Below are 18,966 nucleotides of genomic sequence, written 5' to 3'. Positions count from 1 at the left end.
TACGTAGTATATTGCCCAGCCACGTAGTATATTGCCCAGTTACGTAGTATATTGCCCAGTGACATAGTATACAGCACAGAGCCACGTAGTATATTGCACAGCGACGTAGTATACAGCACAGAGCCACGTAGTATATTGGCCAGTCACGTAGAATATTGCTGCCCAGCCACGTATGTCACAGGTTAAAAGATAAAAAATAAGCATATACTCACCTTCCAGGGACCCTTGTAGTCCTGTCGCCTCCTTCTCACGCAGGCGCGCAGGATCTGTGATGACGTCGCGGTCACATGACCGGGACGTCATGGCAGGTCCTTCTCGCAGACCATCCTTGCCACCGGAACCTGCCGCTTGCATGGAGCGGTCACCGGAGCGTCGCGAGGAGCGGGAGGGGTGAGTATATAATGATTTTTTATTTTTTTTATTATTTTTAAACATTAGATGTTTTTACTATTGACGCTGCATAGGCAGCATCAATAGTAAAAACTTGGTCACACAGTGTTAATAGCGGCGGTAACGGAGTGAGTTACCCGCGGCATAACGCGGTCCGTTACCGCCGGCATTAACCCTGTGTGAGCGGTGACTGGAGGGGAGTATGGAGCGGGCGCCGGGCACTGACTGCAGAGGAGTAGGGAGGGACTAATCGGACTGTGGCCGACGCTGATTGGTCGCGGCAGCCATGACAGGCAGCTGGCGAGACAAATCAGAGACTTGGATTCCATGACAGAGGCCGCGACCAATGAATATCTGTGACAGACAGACAGAAAGACGGAAAGACGGAAGTGACCCTTAGACAATTATATAGTAGAAGAGCTGTTTTTGTATTAATTCCTCTAGGATGAGATAAGACACTTACTGGAAAGCCGATGTACACTTTTTGTGTTTGTGCCTCTTTTTCACTCTGATTTTCCCTCGCCCTCCTTTCTTCACAGCTGTAATCTGACCCCTCAGTGAGTTAGAAGCTGACATTTGGTTTACACATATCTTAACTGTGCGTGACAAGTCCAGGGAGTGATAGGAAAGAAAGGTACTGTGGGAAAATAAGTGGCTCCTAAGTGGTGAAAATTGTTCATTATAGGCTGGAAATTGTTAACAGCCTGTTCAGAAAAAATGGGTCATTTCAGGGCACATGTTTCTTGCCAGATAATCCTAGAAGCATCCTGCTACGCCGGCTGTCCATCACTGCCGGGGTATGGTCACAGCTTCAGCTCACTATGTACTGAGCAGTGACTGACGTCACAGCTCTATGACTGAAAGCAAGAGGCTGCCAGAAGAAATAAAGTTAATTTCTCCCAGCAGCCAGGATTTCAGTCTGGAGGCCGCACAACTTTAAAACTTGAGTAACCTGCAGCTTAACCCTACACCCAAATCATTTTGGGACATTACATGCTCCCTGTAATCTGTTCTTGACCTTAGTCCAGGCTCACACTCTGGTTTTATGTCTTGTTGCAATGTTTTTTTGTTTTGTTTTTTTTTACACAATATTCCTGATATGTCCTACCCTGCAATTCTGGAGTTCCTGCTCCATTCCAAATAACATTCACCAATTTTCCAATTAATACTTTTATTCCGAAAAGGGTGACATGATCGCTTGCGTCTATTAGACGAATTATCTGGGGCTTACATTACTTACAGGAGGATTGGCATCCAACGTCTTTGCATTACATTTGACCTCAAAAAACATCCAAGTGATCAAGTCAATTTGCTCTTCATTTTTCATACATGCTGATTAATCCATAATACACTTGGGAAATTTGGGCCGTAGCTTTTCGCCTTTTTTATTCTATGCTCAGTTAAATGTGGATTGTGTGTGCCTGACATGCTGTATCCACATGAAGAACTACTGAGGGGTATGAATTCATCAGGCACATCGGAGTCATGCTGTGAATATTCCCAGGAGAACGGTCTTGTATGGAGCAGCATCAAATAACTCCATTACCTTCACTAGATGGAAATGTATTACACGTATTATGTGTAACACTACTTCTCACAACTGCATGCCATCCTGTATCCCTTCTTTATATACTCCGATCTTGGTCAAATGGGTCAACAAATTGCAATATCCTGGACCAAAAAAATTATACTTTTACATCTTCCCCCAGAATTTTGAGTCTTTATAGGCCCCTTTCACACATCAGTTTTTTGCCATCAGTTGCAATCTGTCGAATTTTGATGCCGCCAGATCCGTTTTTTTCTCATAGACTTGTATTAGCGACGAATTGCGAAGGATGGCCTCACGTTTCATCAGTCGTTCGCCGGATCCGTCGAAAATTCTTTGTCCGGCGGCCGGAGACAATGGACAAAGTAAAGTTTTTTGTGTACGTTAAAAAAAACAGACAGCGACGGATCCGTCGCTTGCTAGAATGGAAGCCTATGGGCGTCGGATCTGTCAAATGATGTAATCTGGCGATGGATTCCATTTTTTTTAACTGAGCATGCTCTGATCCAATTGGCCAGATCCGCTAGTCGGATCCGTCCAAAAAACGTATCCGTGGCATCAGTTTTTCACAATCTGCGACGGATTTGTCGAGCCAACGGATTGTGACTGACGGCAAAAAACTGATGTGTGAAAGGGGCCATAGACTGACTGAACTGATGCAAAGTTGTCACAGTGTGGACAGCAGGATAAAAAAAACATTGCATGTAGCAGTTACTAGGAACAGTCTGGCTCAACAACTGATATATCAGATGCCTGGGAATGATCCAAAAGTAATCTATTGTATCGGTACTCCTTCCCATTTTCCTCCAGCATTTCCCTACTAAAGTAGATAACATGGATGGCTGGATATGCGGAAATCATTGAGTTCTGTGGGGGCTCAGTAAGGGTATGTGCACACGTAGGTGGGATGTCTGCGGATTTTTCCACAGGTTTTTGTAAATCCGCAGGTAAACTTACCTGCGGAATTACCGCGGATTCCACCTATGGATTCCTATTATGGAGCAGGTGTAAACAGCAGCGGAATCCGCACAAAGAATTGACATGCTGTGGAATAAATGCAGAGTTTCCGTGCGGTATTTTCCGTAACATGTGCACTGCGGATTTTGTTTTCCATAGGTTTACTTGGTACTGTAAACTCATGGAAAACAGCTGCAGATCCGCAGCGTCAAAACCGCTGCGGATCCGCAGCAAAATCCGCAGCGTGTGCACACAGCCTTACTGTGGCTGTAATAGGAACAGTAAAATGCACAGCATTACTTTGAGTCTGAACGGTACGATAGTGCTGTTGCGATGGAACCTTAAAGGGAATCTGTCAGTAGGATCAACCCTCCTAAGCAGGGTGGATTGATTTAAATCACGCCGATTTAAATCATGATTTAAATCACGATTTAAATCAAAAGATTTTTTTCTATTTAAATCGGATCGATTTAAATCATGATTTTAATCATGATTTAAATCACTGATTTAAATCAAAAGGTTTTTTTTAATATAAATCACGAATAAAATGAGAAGTGAGAGCAGTGCGCATGTGCGCCCATAGTTACACGGACGAAACTAGGGGCAACGATCTAACGCCAGGGTGAGGGGGGGACCCCAAAGTAAGTAAAAATCTTTTTTGTTTTACTATATGGCAATAGGTAGGTGTTTAAAAGCAGCATGTCTTAATTGTATAAACTATTAATAGCCTCCACATTTTGTTCATACTGCCCCTTTAATTCCACACTTCTAGCTTGGTTTCACTTTTGGTTTAGTTTCTTTTTCCATTCAGTTGACATGCCCAAACTTGTTGGATAGTCAGCATCCTACAGAAACCTCTGGAAGAGCATGGCATTGTGAATGTTACACATATACAGCCTTTATTCTACTGAGTTAAACAACTCCGCTTTATCTCATGATGGAAGAACCTTTGGATGGTAAAATATTTTCCTCAAAAAGCAGTTTATTGAAAAAAATCCGATTTAAATCAAAAAAATCCGATTTAAATCAAAAAAATCCGATTTTTTTGATTTTTTTTAAAAAACATTGATTTTTATCCACCCTGCTCCTAAGCATCTATATTGGCATATAGGTCACAGGAAGCTAAATAAAATGATACCTTGATATTTGTGATATGATGTTTTATTCCAGAGAAATCCATGTTTTTCTTACATACAACTGGCCTGTTCCAGGCTATGGGCCGGACACAGATCTGCATGAGAATCTGCCTCCAGAGCTTAATTTAAAAAAGGGAGAATAAGGCCGGCGTCACACTAGTGAGTTTTACGGACGTAAGAGCGCATAAAATACGTCCGTAAAACACGCCTAACAAACGGCCCAATTATTCCCAATGGGTCAGGTCCTATCAGCCGCATATAACGCATCCGTATTATACGCCTTTCTACGGCCGTACAAAATCGCATGCTGCGTTTGTCAGCGTATTGCGCATAAAATACACCAATGAAAGTCTATGGGGGCGAGAAAAATACGGATTCCACACGGACCAGCAGTGTGACTTGCGAGAAATAGGCAGCGGTGTTAGTGAAAAGCCGGTAATTCAATTGCCGGCTTTTCATTTCTCCTTCCCAAACCCGACATGATATGAGACATGGTTTACATACAGTAAACCATCTCATATCCCCTTTTTTTTGCATATTCCACACTACTACTAACATTAGTTAGTAGTGTGTATGTGCAAAATTTGGTTGCTGTAGCTGCTAAAATAAAGGGTTAAATGGCGGAAAAAAATTGGCGTGGGCTCCCGCGCAATTTTCTCCGCCAGAGTGGTAAAGCCAGTGACTGAGGGAAGATATTAATAGCCAGGAGAGGGTCCATGGTTATTGGCCCCCCCCGGCTACAAACATCTGCCCCCAGCCACCCCAGAAAAGGCACATCTGGAAGATGCGCCTATTCTGGCACTTGGCCACTCTCTTCCCACTCCCGTGTAGCGGTGGGATATGGGGTAATGAAGGGTTAATGCCACCTTGCTATTGTAAGGTGACATTAAGCCAGATTAATAATGGAGAGGCGTCAATTATGACACCTATCCATTATTAATCCAATTGTCTGAAAGGGTTAAAAAACACACACACATTATTAAAAATTATTTTAATGAAATAAACACACAGGTTGTTTTAGTATTTTATTGCTCTCTCAATCCACCTGAAGACCCTCGCTTGGCAAAATAATAAACCAACAATATACATACCTTCTGGTGAACTGTCAGGTCCCACGAAGTAAATCCATCTGAAGGGGTTAAATCATTTTACAGGCAGGAGCTGCGCTAAAGCACTCGCTCGTGCCTGTAAACCCCGGGTGCTGAAAGGAAAGCAGGGTGATCTGTACTTACATTGAGTTGCGGTGAGGTGCCCTCTGCTGGATGTTCTCATGAACTGCAGCCTTGGAAAAGTTCCCACGCTCGAGTTCATGTGAGTTCATCCTGCAGAGGGCGCCTCACCGCGACTCAATGTAAGTACAGATCACCCTGCTTTCCTTTCAGCACCCGGGGTTTACAAGCACGAGCGAGTGCTTTAGCGCAGCTCCTGCCTGTAAAATGATTTAACCCCTTCAGATGGATTTACTTCGTGGGACCTGACAGTTCATCAGAAGGTATGTATATTGTTGGTTTAGTATTTTGCCAAGCGAGGGTCTTCAGGTGGATTGAGAGAGCAATAAAATACTAAAACAACCTGTGTGTTTATTTCATTAAAATCATTTTTAATAATGTGTGTGTGTTTTTTAACCCTTTCAGACAATTGGATTAATAATGGATAGGTGTCATAATTGACGCCTCTCCATTATTAATCTGGCTTAATGTCACCTTACAATAGCAAGGTGGCATTAACCCTTCATTACCCCATATCCCACCGCTACACGGGAGTGGGAAGAGAGTGGCCAAGTGCCAGAATAGGCGCATCTTCCAGATGTGCCTTTTCTGGGGTGGCTGGGGGCAGATGTTTGTAGCCAGGGGGGGGGGGGGGCAATAACCATGGACCCTCTCCTGGCTATTAATATCTGCCTTCAGTCACTGGCTTTACCATTCTGGCGGAGAAAATTGCGCGGGAGCCCACGCCAATTTTTTCCATTTAACCCTTTATTTTAGCAGCTACAGCAACCAAATTTTGCACATACACACTACTAACATTAGTATTGTGAAATATGCAAAAAAAAAGGGATATGAGATGGTTTACTGTATGTAAACCATGTCTCATATCCTGTCGGGTTTGGGAAGGAGAAATGAAAAGCCGGCAATTGAATTACCGGCTTTTCACATATATCGCGCTGAATTAAATATAAATACAGAATATATATATATATATATATATGTGTCTCAATTACATATATATATATACTGTATATATGTTTTAACGGACATTTGAGCACATAAATCCATTAGATGTCAGTTTTGCAAGCCTGCGAGAAAATATCGCAGTACGGATGCCATACGGATTACATACGGAGGATGCCATGCGCAAAATACGCTGACACACCCTGCCTACGGATGACATACGGACCACTATTTTGGGGACTTTTCTGCGTATTACGGCCGTAAAAAACGGACCGTATTGTCTTACGCCTAGTGTGACGCCGGCCTTACCAGTGTGAGATGTGTAACCAACAAAGAACAGTAGAACTGAATTTTGTTGATAACATTTTGCGGCTCTCACAGCTCTGCTGTTTCGCAACATTATTGCAGCCCTGTCTGCCTGTGAGATGGAAGCTGAAGCTGAGAAGCAGAGAGTTACGCTGGTAACACTGGTAACCATCACACATCACACTGCTCCCGCCCCCTACATGTAAAATAAGCTCTGGAGGCAGATTCTCAGGCAAATCAGTGTCGGATACGTTGTCCTAAACAGCTCATTTACATATGGCAAAAATGTGGATTTCTCTGGAATAAAACATCAGATCGCAGATATCAAGGTATCATTTTATTCAGCTTCCTATGACCAACATGCCCTTATAGATGGCTTAGGAGGGTTCGTCCTACTGATGGGATTCTCTTTAAATAATGGCTCATAAGATGGCGAAGGATCATTAACATAAGAGAGAAGAAAGTCTTCAGTTTTCTGCAGTGATATTAGTGCACGGCTGCCTCTTTCTAGTGAATTCATTAGATGCAGTGTGGTGAAGAATAGTAATCCTGACAATGTAGTTGCTTCTGCTGTGTGTAGGTGGAAGATACTTAAAATTTAATTTGCGTTCGGTACTGACTATAGGATTCCATGGATTAACACTACATGAGTCTGTCACGGGAAAGACAATATCGGTAACTAATTTTATTCTTGCAAACTGCAGGGTAAGACTCATCTGTGGGGGCCAAAGTCAACGCTAAATCATCTATTTTCTCCTGCCTGCATCCCACCCACACGCCTCAAACTGCTAGCTTTCACATAAGACCGTGAGCCAAAACAAGACAGTAACAAGCCAGAACATTATTCGTTGTGTTTGTTTCAAATAGGTCAAGCTACGACAATAACAGGCACAAAAAAAATATCAAATATATAAGGTATAAAAAATATGTATAAGATAAAGAGGCACAACTTAGCCAAATATGCGTTTATAATGAATTCCGAATAATGAAGCAAGAAGTGTGGAGAGCAGAACGTCATGCGGAAGAAAGACCATAGCGTGACAGGCAGCAGCAGTCTGAATCCTCCAGGGCTTCTCTTTTCTAGGCTACCACGTTCAAGGGTAGTCAAAATGCAGGTCTGACTCATCAAAGCTGGTCACATGTAGGCAAAATGGAAAAATCTCTCACCACAGGTAAGCATTTTAGTAGCATAGCTCCGCGGTAAGAACTTTAGGGTTAGCTGTTCATTTACTACTTCAATTTTCAAACACTGATAAATGTAGATCATAATGAGAGTAAAAGTTAGGCCACGTTCACACATTCACTATTAGGTCAGTATTTTACATCAGTATTTGTAAGCCAAAACCAGAAGTGGGGGATAAATGCAGAAGTGTTGACGTGTTTCTATTAGGCTACGTGTCCACGATCAGGAATAGCAGCCTTTTGGGAGCAATGCGTTTTCGTTGAGTCCAAAACGCTGTGTCCTAATTACCGCACTTGTTTGTCAGAACATGCGGATTTACCGCACCTAATGACAATCTATTGGTCAAAATACGCAGAGGAGACTGACGTCTCCGATCCAGAAATTGACATGCTGCGGTTCGGAAACCTGCGCTGTGGGTGAGTTTACACAGCGGGATTTCTATAAATGCACCACATCCAAAACACTATTATTCCTGATCATGATTTACAGTTTCCCATGTTACAGAATTGTAATGTATCTGTACAAATAGGATGCCACTCTGATGGTCCGTATGGCTTGAGATTTTTTTTCTCGCACCCATCCTAAAATTCGGAGTGAAATCGCACCATGCTGTGACTTTTTTTAACACGCCAAATACATGTGAGAAAATATACACTAATTTGCACTGACTCATTGAAAAACATTAGTCCGAGCGCAATACCTTTTTATCGGATTGCACTCATGATTTATACGGTCGGGTGAGCGAGCCCCAAGCAGAAATTAAAAAAACACAACGTCAGACATTGCACAAGGCTTTTTCAAGTGTCTACATGCACTTTAACAATGGGCTTTCATTTTTCTGTGCTTTGTGGTCCATGATGTCAGGGGCACTCTACCTCTCATGCAATTACTATTTCTATGTTAAGACTTTAGTCTTTCACTTTATTAATGCTTATTTTCATACATCGGGTAACCTCCTATGTGTATAGCATTGTCTATACCAATTCTGATTTAACCCTATTTAGTAGCTCCTGGCTCCCCCACTCATCTCTTTGTATACCAGTATATTTTTTATCTTAATCTTGTCATTTTTTAACATTTATGGGTAAAATGTATACATTTTTATACTACTTTTACTACTTTTATCACCCCAGTACATTTTCTTCCATGGCATACTTTCAATTCTCAACAGCATTAGGATGGGGTCAGACAAGCGTATGAAAAATCGTCTGAGTTTGCATCCAGAAAACCACGTGCCCCTATTTTCTGTGCATCTGACACCCACCCGTGTGGCATCCATATTTATATATTAGCTGGTGTTATAAAGTATTCTAATTTACTGAGATAATGACTTTGGGTTTTCATTGTCTGTAATCCATAATCATCAACATTAACAGAAATAAACACTTGAAATAGATCACTGTTTGTAATGACTATATAATAAATGAGTTTTACTTTTTGTATTGAAGAACTGAAATAAATTAACTTTTTGATGATATTCTAATTTTGTGAGAAGCACTTGTAGATGAGGCAGAGAGAGCAGAAATACCAGTCACTAAATCACGAATGGTTTTCTCATTAGAAGTAGGCACATTTCTGTCCATACTTGTTATAATGGACGGCTCCAACCTACAAATCTATATACTGTAAATAAAGCACAAAATCTGTGTGCAGTAGCCCGTTGAATACAAAACCACATTTTTCACCCGATTTGAGTGAAATTTTGCACGGCCCCGTCTTTAACACCAGACTAAAAATACTGCAAACATTAAAACTCTAAGGGTACCGTCACACAGTGCCATTTTCATCGCTACGACGGCACGATCCGTGACGTCGCAGCGTCGTATGATTATCGCTCCAGCGTCGTAGACTGCGGTCACACTTTGCAATCACGGCGCTGGAGCGATGCCGAAGTCCCCGGGTAACCAGGGTAACCATCGGGTTACTAAGCGCAGGGCCGCGCTTAGTAACCCGATGTTTACCCTGGTTACCAGCGTAAACGTAAAAAAAACAAACAGTACATACTTACATTCCGGTGTCTGTCCCCCGGTGTTCTGCTTCTCTGCACTGTGTAAGCACCATAGCCGGAAAGCACAGCGGTGACATCACCGCGTCACCGCTGTGCTCGCTTTCCGGCCGGCAGGCGCTCACAGTGCAGAGAAGCTGAGACGCCGGAGGACAGACACCGGAATATGAGTATGTACTGTTTGTTTTTTTTTACGTTTACGCTGGTAACCAGGGTAAACATCGGGTTACTAAGCGCGGCCCTGCGCTTAGTTACCCGATGTTTACCCTGGTTACAAGCGAACACATCGCTGGATCGGTGTCACACACAACGATCCAGCGATGTCAGCGGGTGATCAAGCGACGAAAGAAAGTTCCAAACGATCTGCTACGACGTACGATTCTCAGCAGGATCCCTGATCGCTGCTGCGTGTCAGACACTGCGATATCGTAAGGATATCGCTAGAACGTCACGAATCGTGCCGTCGTAGCGATGAAAATGGCACTGTGTGACGGTACCCTAAATCTCCCCCACTTCATGAGATTTGCCCCCCCAAACTTAGGCTATATAGAAATAAAGGAGAAAATGGGTGTCTGTGTGTTGAATGCAAAACCACAGTTCTTGCCCAAAGGGTCTTAAAGAATTAAAACGACAGCGCCAGAAAAGTCACTCTTAAAGGGGCAGAAACCATATAGTAGCTAAGGTGGGGCAACTTGATAAGTCGCTCTAAAGTCTGCAATTATAGCAAAGGCTGTTGCAGAAGTAACTGGGGCCTCATTTATGAGAATTACCTCATGGCAAAATCGCTCTGGTTGCCTATAACAAGCACAGTGCAGCTTTCGGCATTGAAGCTGCTGAGGTAAAGTGAAAGCTGAGCTCTGGTTTGTTCTGTTTACGCAGATCTGTTTACAAAGAGGCAGAGAAGTACCTTTCCCAGGGATAGGGCTTCCTCTGATCAAATAAGATGTTTTGGAGCTAGCTGTCAGTGATAAATATTGAGGTTTCCATTGAACCAATATTTAGGGGAAATATTTTTGGCGTTGTAGCGAAGGGAAGAACATAACACATTTAATCACACCACTGTAACGCCATTCTAACCCCTCCAACTGAATAACGTTCCGATGGATGGTGATATTCAGGCCATGTTTCATCTCTATAGACAGATAAAATTGCTATAAGAAACATGTTGACAATATCTACCCCCTGGGACCTTCAGAGGCATAGATATTCTGTAAGTTGGGGATCTCATAGAATTCTGAAGTATCTAGGACATAACACAAGCAGCCCCCATGTAAGCTCATTAAGGGGAGTATGTGAGCGTAACATTGAGCTAATAAAAAATTAAAGTTTGGATCTCTGTCTTTGTACATTCTGGAAGTCATAGCTCGCTGTGAATGTGGTCGATTTTCCAAATCGAAGAAGTGTTTCCCTCCATAAATATAAGAGCCATTCCTGGAACATCAGGTTTAGCCCTTCACTTTTATTACTCCTTTTTATTTCATCTGATTGTATATATTGTATTGTTTTGTTCCCATTTTGTATCATCTTTGTGTAATTTTTTTTATAAATACTACCTATCTTTCTGGATTAAGTGTATAAAATTTAATAGCTCTGTTCCTCTTGCTCTGTAAACCGCACCAATAAAGTCATACGCTACCTGTAACGGTTGTCCAAACGGCCTGTATAAATGACTGGTAGTGGCAACTATTACACTGGTCAACAGCATTTTTGGTGCCAAAGATATTTCATCGAATTTAGGGTATTTTTGGGGTGCTGATTCTGAATATGTCATCAGTTTTGCCAGATTGGCTCAAGTTTTTGAGATTTTTGGTATCTTATTTATAGCACTTGTTGGTAAATGCGACGCATCATCTCATTAATTTCTTTGGATTAGTACTTGAACTGAGCAGTTCTCAATATAGTTTTGTGTTAATTAGTGTTCTAAAAGTTTGTTCATCGCTTGATTTTTGCACTAACTTTATGTTGTTGTCTGTTTTCCAGTGAAAAGCATGAACTCATCAAGAAGAAGTTGTCTTAACGATCCAGACTCATTCTGTTACATTTGTGGTGAATACACACTGCCAAAACATAGAAGAAACATAACAGACTTCGTAAAAAAAGTGTATTTTGCCTATTTTGGGGTTATGCTTGGGGACCAAGACAAGTTTTGGGCACCACACATAGTGTGCAAAGCATGTATCGAATTATTACGAAAATGGAGCAAAGGACAAAGAAAAAGCTTCAAATTTGGTGTTCCAATGGTGTGGAGAGAGCCAAAAAATCATCATGATGACTGTTATTTATGGTAAACACAGGTACAGGCACATCTTCACAATGAGGGACAGGCCTTCTTGCAGATTCCATGTTACTCCCATTTTCGTTTCTTATGCTTATTGAATCCTTGCACTTGCACTGCACAGAAATAACAGTCATCATGATGTTTTTTTTGGCTCTCTCCACACCATTGGAACACCAAATTTGAAGCTTTTTCTTTGTCCTTTGCTCCATTTTCGTAATAATTCGACACATGCTTTGCACACTGTGTGTGGTGCCCAAAACTTGTCTTGGTCCCCAAGCATAACCCCAAAATAGGCAAAATACACTTTTTTTACGAAGTCTGTTATGTTTCTTCTATGTTTTGGCAGTGTGTATTCACCACAAATGTAACAGAATGAGTCTGGATCGTTAAGACAACTTCTTCTTGATGAGTTCATGCTTTTCACTGGAAAACAGACAACAACATAAAGTTAGTGCAAAAATCAAGCTATGAACAAACTTTTAGAACACTAATTAACACAAAACTATATTGAGAACTGCTCAGTTCAAGTACTAATCCAAAGAAATTAATGAGATGATGCGTCGCATTTACCAACAAGTGCTATAAATAAGATACCAAAAATGTCAAAAACTTGAGCCAATCTGGCAAAACTGATAGCATATTCAGAATCAGCACCCCAAAAATACCCCAAATTCATTAAAATATTTTGGACACCAGAAAAAAAATTTTTTTTTGTTGACCTGTGTTAGTGGTTCCTTTTTTAGCTATTGTGGAGCTCGCAGTGACTGTATCGGGGCATATATAGTTTATGAGTTGGAATGGGAGATGTATATACTATACGCAGCTATATGTACCACTCATCAGCCAAGTGCGTAATTGTTGATTGGAGGCACTAGAGTTGCATTTCCTTGACGAACTGGTGACAGCAGTGGGATCTGCATGATCTCTCCAGTTTCATCTGTGACATCTGCCCCCCCTGGCTGTTACCCATAACATACAAGATTTCAGCTTGAAAAAAAAACTTTTTCTGGAATCTTTGTAAGTTCCTCCTGCAGTCAAGTCAAGCCATCTGATTAAATTTCTTTGTGTGAGTAATGGTACACAGACACAGCCTAGCTATGGAGTCAAAACACGTATAATTGTCATGTCTATTGATCCTGTGATTTCCATAAATCGACAAAATTTTCCTTATTGGTGTTACAATCTCAATGTTGAGGAGTGTATTAGTGAATAAATCAGTAAATTGGAAAGCTATGTGCGCCTTTATGCTTCATTTTATTGGACGTAACAATACACACATAATAATCGAAACGATAATCCACCTCCAATCTACAGACACTCATGTTAAGATACCTTCCTGTATTATAGAGGGCTGTCAGATTACACGTCTTTCTATTGAAAGACAGACACACTCTTTAGGCATAGTTTTGCAATGGCTTTTAGTACACAATTATTTTTTTTATTTTTAAGTATTCATATTTCATTAATTTCATTGTAACTTGTCCCAAACCATTAGACTTTCATGTGATACAGTTATCATTTTACTAATGCCACTTAATTCCTGCAGATTAAGACTATGACCTTGCAACCATTTGTTCTAAGCCAGAATCTTAAGAATTCTAGATCAATGTGGCTGAGGTAATGTGAGGTATCAAATTGATGTCAAGAAAGAACAAAGGAAATTTGATATCTTACTTCCTCCATAGAAGGGGTTGAAGATAAAAACGAATGGCACGTATGATATTCGATTCATATAGGATATATCGCCGGACAAGTGCCTGCAAATTCCCATGTGCTCAGGATTATACAAAGCTAAACAACCAGTCTAATAACATTTATACTAAAATTCAGATTTCAATATTTTAAAGGAGTTGTCGCCAATCAGAAAATGTTGGACTTTAAGCTGGGAAAATAATAATAATAAAAAAAAAAAATAAACTGTACCACTTGGGCTACTTTCACACATCAGGTTTTTTGCATCAGGCAGGATCCGGCAAATATTGGAAAAACCAGATCCGGCGCAGATTGTGAAAAACTGATGCAACGGATCCGTTTTTTTTTCCACAGATCCGGCTAGCTTATCTAGATTGGAAAAAAAAAAATTGGAGCATGCTCAGTTTAAAAAAAACAGAATCCGGCGCCGGAATCCGTCATTTTCCGGATCCGGCACCTTCCGGCTCCCATTCTAGCAAACAGCCGGAAGCGCTTCCGGCTTTTTCGCAGGAAACAAAAAACGTTGCTATGAACGTTTTTTCCAGAAACCGGAAACGGCTGATTTGCCGGATCTGGCGAAAACCGGATGAAACGCAATGTCATCCGGCACTAATACAAGTCTATGGGGGGAAAAACAGATCCGGCGGCAACATTCGCCGGATCCGTTTTTTTTAAATTTAGCCGGATTTAGCCTGACACTGAAAACCTGATGTGTGAAAGTAGCCTCACTCTCTCTAGTTCCAGCGCCAGCTGCTTGATTGTCTCTTCTTTGTCGATATGTGCAGTTTTAACATGTCGATAGAGCTGCAGTCAGTCAATCACCGAGTTTTTTGAAAGAAGACTAGAGACTATGAAATAATAGCAAGCATCTCTGAAACCTGCTATACTAAGTCGCAACTCTTCTTAAAGTCAGGCATAGGCTAACTTTTAATTCTTTCCCATATCTTAAAGGGTTTGTCCATTACTTTGAAATTCATGACCTGGGTGTAAAACTATTTAATGTGTGACATGGTGGAGGGCGAGGTGTCAGTAATCAACATTTTTCTATAATAATTTTTCTTCTACTTTTGTAAAAAGCAAATATTTAAATACTTGACTCCCAAACACACAGGATCAGATTTACTTTTTTGGCTCATTAGAAATATGTCCATACATTAAATAATAACATTTCTCCATTCGGCACTGATAAACATGTGTCATTGCTGTAAATCACAAACCTATTCAGATCCTATCAACTTTAGAGAAGTCGTCCCACAAGTCCCTAATATTAAATGTCACCTAAAAAGACCATCTGATCGCCAGACTGGCGTCACGTTAAAAAGAAATTGTTCTTATAATAAATGTCTCCACTATTAAATACCAACGGCTTAAGTTGCCTGAAACTTTTTTAGATCCCTTAAACACCAGTTATACAGTAGTGATATGCTTCGGTCAGCCACAACTAACATCACTGACATTGATTGCCTCATTACAATGGCATTTATCAAAGAGTGAAATGTATTAAACAAGCAAATTAACAGTTAGTTCTTAAAGGGGTTGGCCACTACTTTATATTGATGGGTTTATCCTCGGGAAAGGCCACCAATAGTTGATAAGTGGAGGCACGACGAACTGTAGTACCTGGCAAAGGCCACCATAGATTCCAGCTGCGTTCCAGAGCTTCCGGCCAACGCTGGTGGAGGTAACACCCGATCGGTGGGAGTGCCAGGTGTCACGCCCCCCACCGATCAGACAATGATGACATGTCCTAAGGATAGGCCATCAATAAAAAAAACAGTGGTCATCCTCTTTAATATTGGCATGTTGGAACTAGAAAGAATGGACAAAAGTAACACAATCTGAAAGATAATGGCCAAAAATCACTGGATAAACATCTGGATTACAGCATCTTCAAAATGATCGGTTTGAGGTGTTCCCAGTTTGTAAATGGTTCCTAACTATAAAATGTAGTCTAAGGAAAGACAACTTGTGAACCTGTGAGAGTGGCATGGATGCTAGAGGCTCATTAATGTGAATGGGGAGGAAAGGTTAGCCAATCTTGTCCAAACCTACTGAATGGATACTGTAGCACAAAATGCTGAAATAACGAATGCTGAATATGAGAGAAACTGATCAGAACCCAAGGTGCATCACACTATGCTACAAAGGTGTTAGCAATCCACTACCCAGAGGTCCTAAAATGGGAGGGTGAACCTCAGAACTGGACCAAGGAAATGGAACCAGGTGGTCTGGTATAAAGAATCACATTTTTTTTTATAGTATGTGGACAGATCAGGGTGTGCTTGAGGAATAGATTGTACTGATATGTACTATGGGTAAAAAACAAGCTGGAAGAGGCAGTGTAATGCTCTTGATAAATTTCTGCGTGAGTAACCAGCATCTGATTATAATATTTTCCATAAATTGCTGGCTCATTAATTCTCATAAGAACTGGCGAGGGAGCGAACTGTCACTGTACAACGACAAGAGTATCACGCAGAGGCAAAGGAGCTTATACTGAGCATGCTTCAGAAGCGACAACTGACACATGCTCAGTAGAGCAGGAACTAGCCCAGCCCCTGCAGCAGATGTCCCTGACGCTTCATTTCAGGGTGGGACAGAGGCTGCAAAAGTGATTTTCTGGATTTTATTTTGATATACTATCTCTCAATGTTAAAATTACCCTACCCTTAAAAGTATAGACTGTTCATGTCTCTCAGTGGGCAAACTTACAAAATCAGCAAGGTATCAAATACTTAATTCCACCACTGTAGGCTTTATTATTTTATCAGGGCTGAACATTTAGTTTAAGAAGAAGTTGTCCTTGTAGTGACCACCTCTTTAAAGGGAACCTGTCACCTGAATTTGGCGGGACCAGTTTTGGGTCATATGGGCGGGGTTTTGGGTGTTTGATTGAAGTTCATTCTCTGTCCTCTGGAGTACACGCCTGCGCAAGGCATTGCCTTGCGCAGGCGTGTACTCCGGAGGACAGAGAATGAACTTCAATCCAATATTGCGGCCAGCATGCAGCCAGCGGGTAAGGAAAGGGTGAATCAAACACCCGAAAACCCCGCCCATATGACCCAAAACTGGTCCCGCCAAATTCAGGTGACAGGTTCCCTTTAAAAAAGAAACAGCTGTAAACTGTATGCCTCTTTTATAACATGTGTGACCTTGTGCTTTATAACGGAATAAAGTGGATTAAAGCGTCAGCGTACAGTGACACTTTCCATATGTGCTGGGACTGCAGTTTAGAGAATGTGCACACAGAGCACAGAGTTTTTCCTTCATAAGACGCTCCAGGAAAACACCCGTAGTGTTTTTCTTCACGTTTTTATTTTTTACGTTTTCTCTAATAATGATTTGCAGCTGCTTTGCGGCTGTTTTTTTTTTTTTTTTGCAAACTGTATCTAATAAAAGTGAGCGACTTTCCGTGTATAAGCTGCCAGAATTGTTAAAAGAAAACTGAACATGTGAGCAGCGGGTCCTTTCTACATTGCCGGGCACATGTGACATTCTTAGATTTTGAGCATTTTTTAGCACTTTTTCAAGCAGGTTCCAGGTGGAATAAAGCATCATGTGCACATACTCCTAGGAGTGTCTACACATTGAAAAGCAACACTGACAAAAGCTTGTGAGCCCCTGCTTGGCTTTATTGTATTGTAATTGTAAAGCTGCGGTGCAAGCATCTTTTCTTCAAATGAATGACACATAAACAGCGATTCTGACTTTTTTTTTTTATGGTGTTCACTGTGTGGGCTAAATAGTATGCATATTTAATCACTTATTTCAATAAAATCCAAATTTGCAAAAAAAAAAAAAAAAAAAAAAAATAATATATATATATATATATATATATATATATATATATATATATATATATATATATATATATATATATATATATATATATATATATATATATATATATATATATATATATATATCTATCTCTCTCTCTATCAACAATAGTAATGTTTTTATGTGCCGCTAAATGGTAAGCATGGTAACTTTTTATTCTCAGACAAAGCTGAATGAGGCTTGTTGTTTTAGTGACAAACTTTAGTTTTTATTGGTAACATTTTGGGGGTTGTGAAAATTTCTGATTGCTATTTATTCCAATTTTTAAGCAAAGTGTTCACTGGATAGGATAAACATCGTGCTCATTTTATGCTGCATATAGCGATGCCATGTATGTGTCGTTGATTTATATGACTACTATCGCACATTATAAATGGGGGGTTTTGTGTCACCACATGCTAGGAGCCTTAATTTTTTTATTTTTGGGTGACAAGGGCGTATGAAGGCTTGATTTTTTTGTAGGATGAACTGTAATTTTTGTTGGTATAATTATGGGGCTGGTTGACTTTTTCATCGCTTTTTATAAAATATTTTCAACGTGAAGTGACAAAAAAAAAAAAATAGCAGTTCTAGCTTTATTTCTGCAGTGCACTGCATATGACTGCTGCTATTTACATGGGCAGGAATGCAGAACCAAGTGATTTGCTGCAGCGGTCACATAGGCTGTAGTCTTGAAGTCACCATTGCACCTTGTCAACAAAAAACAGCATTTCTGGATTAGGGAATTTAGTTAGTTAGAATTTAATTACACTAATCTAGAGAAAACCAATAGGGGTGAAAAATATTACTGGAAAACATCCTTAAACATCTGGAAATGAAAATCGCAAGCAATCAATGCAGAAAACTGTAAGTCTAAAATAACATGTTAAACCCACAGACACATCAACTGTAACCTCACTCAGATCTAGCAATTTGATCTAGAAAAAGGTAAATAAGTCCCTGAGACTAGGTCTAGATGACCATATGTTTTGTCAGCCGAGAAAATAGGGTAGATTATGCAAATCACACTCTGACCAAACTCTGATCAGAGTATGATCTGATTCTCTCTGATGAGGGGAAGATGGAGAACAAAATGTCTCCATCTTCTCCATTGTGTTAGTCCGTGGAAATCTGACTGCAGGTGTCATCCGAGTGTAGTCCAATATTTTCCACCGATTCATTTGCTTGCATGATCAAGTGCGCTGGAATATCGGATCAAACTTGAAATTGCAGAACTTTTTTCCCTGGTTGTGCTCTGCATTTGGAAAAAAAAATCGGACATGTTCACGGCCCCATAGAACAACATGGGAAGGAGTGCAATCCGGATATCACTTGCCCAATTATTATGGTTGTCTGCATGAGCCCTTATGCATAACCATTGCTAGTTTCGCCTCATTTCAGAACACAAATGCCATCCAACAATAGGCTTTTATTTTTTACTCTCCTTCAATTTCTCCACGTATAATGACCAAAAGCACAATGA

At 40.7% G+C, this 18,966-nt stretch overlaps 1 protein-coding gene across 2 annotated transcripts in view; it reads right to left on the bottom strand.

The window, feature by feature from the left end:
* SLCO5A1 (solute carrier organic anion transporter family member 5A1) overlaps positions 1 to 18,966 on the bottom strand; it is a 170,924-nt gene that overhangs the window by 132,670 nt on the left and 19,288 nt on the right. The window lies entirely within an intron of this gene.

Source organism: Ranitomeya variabilis, chromosome 6, assembly GCF_051348905.1.
Source record: "Ranitomeya variabilis isolate aRanVar5 chromosome 6, aRanVar5.hap1, whole genome shotgun sequence".
Lineage (NCBI taxonomy): Eukaryota > Metazoa > Chordata > Amphibia > Anura > Dendrobatidae > Ranitomeya > Ranitomeya variabilis.
The sequence above is the reverse complement of the archived record's forward strand: the minus strand, read 5'-3'. Positions and strand labels throughout refer to the sequence as shown.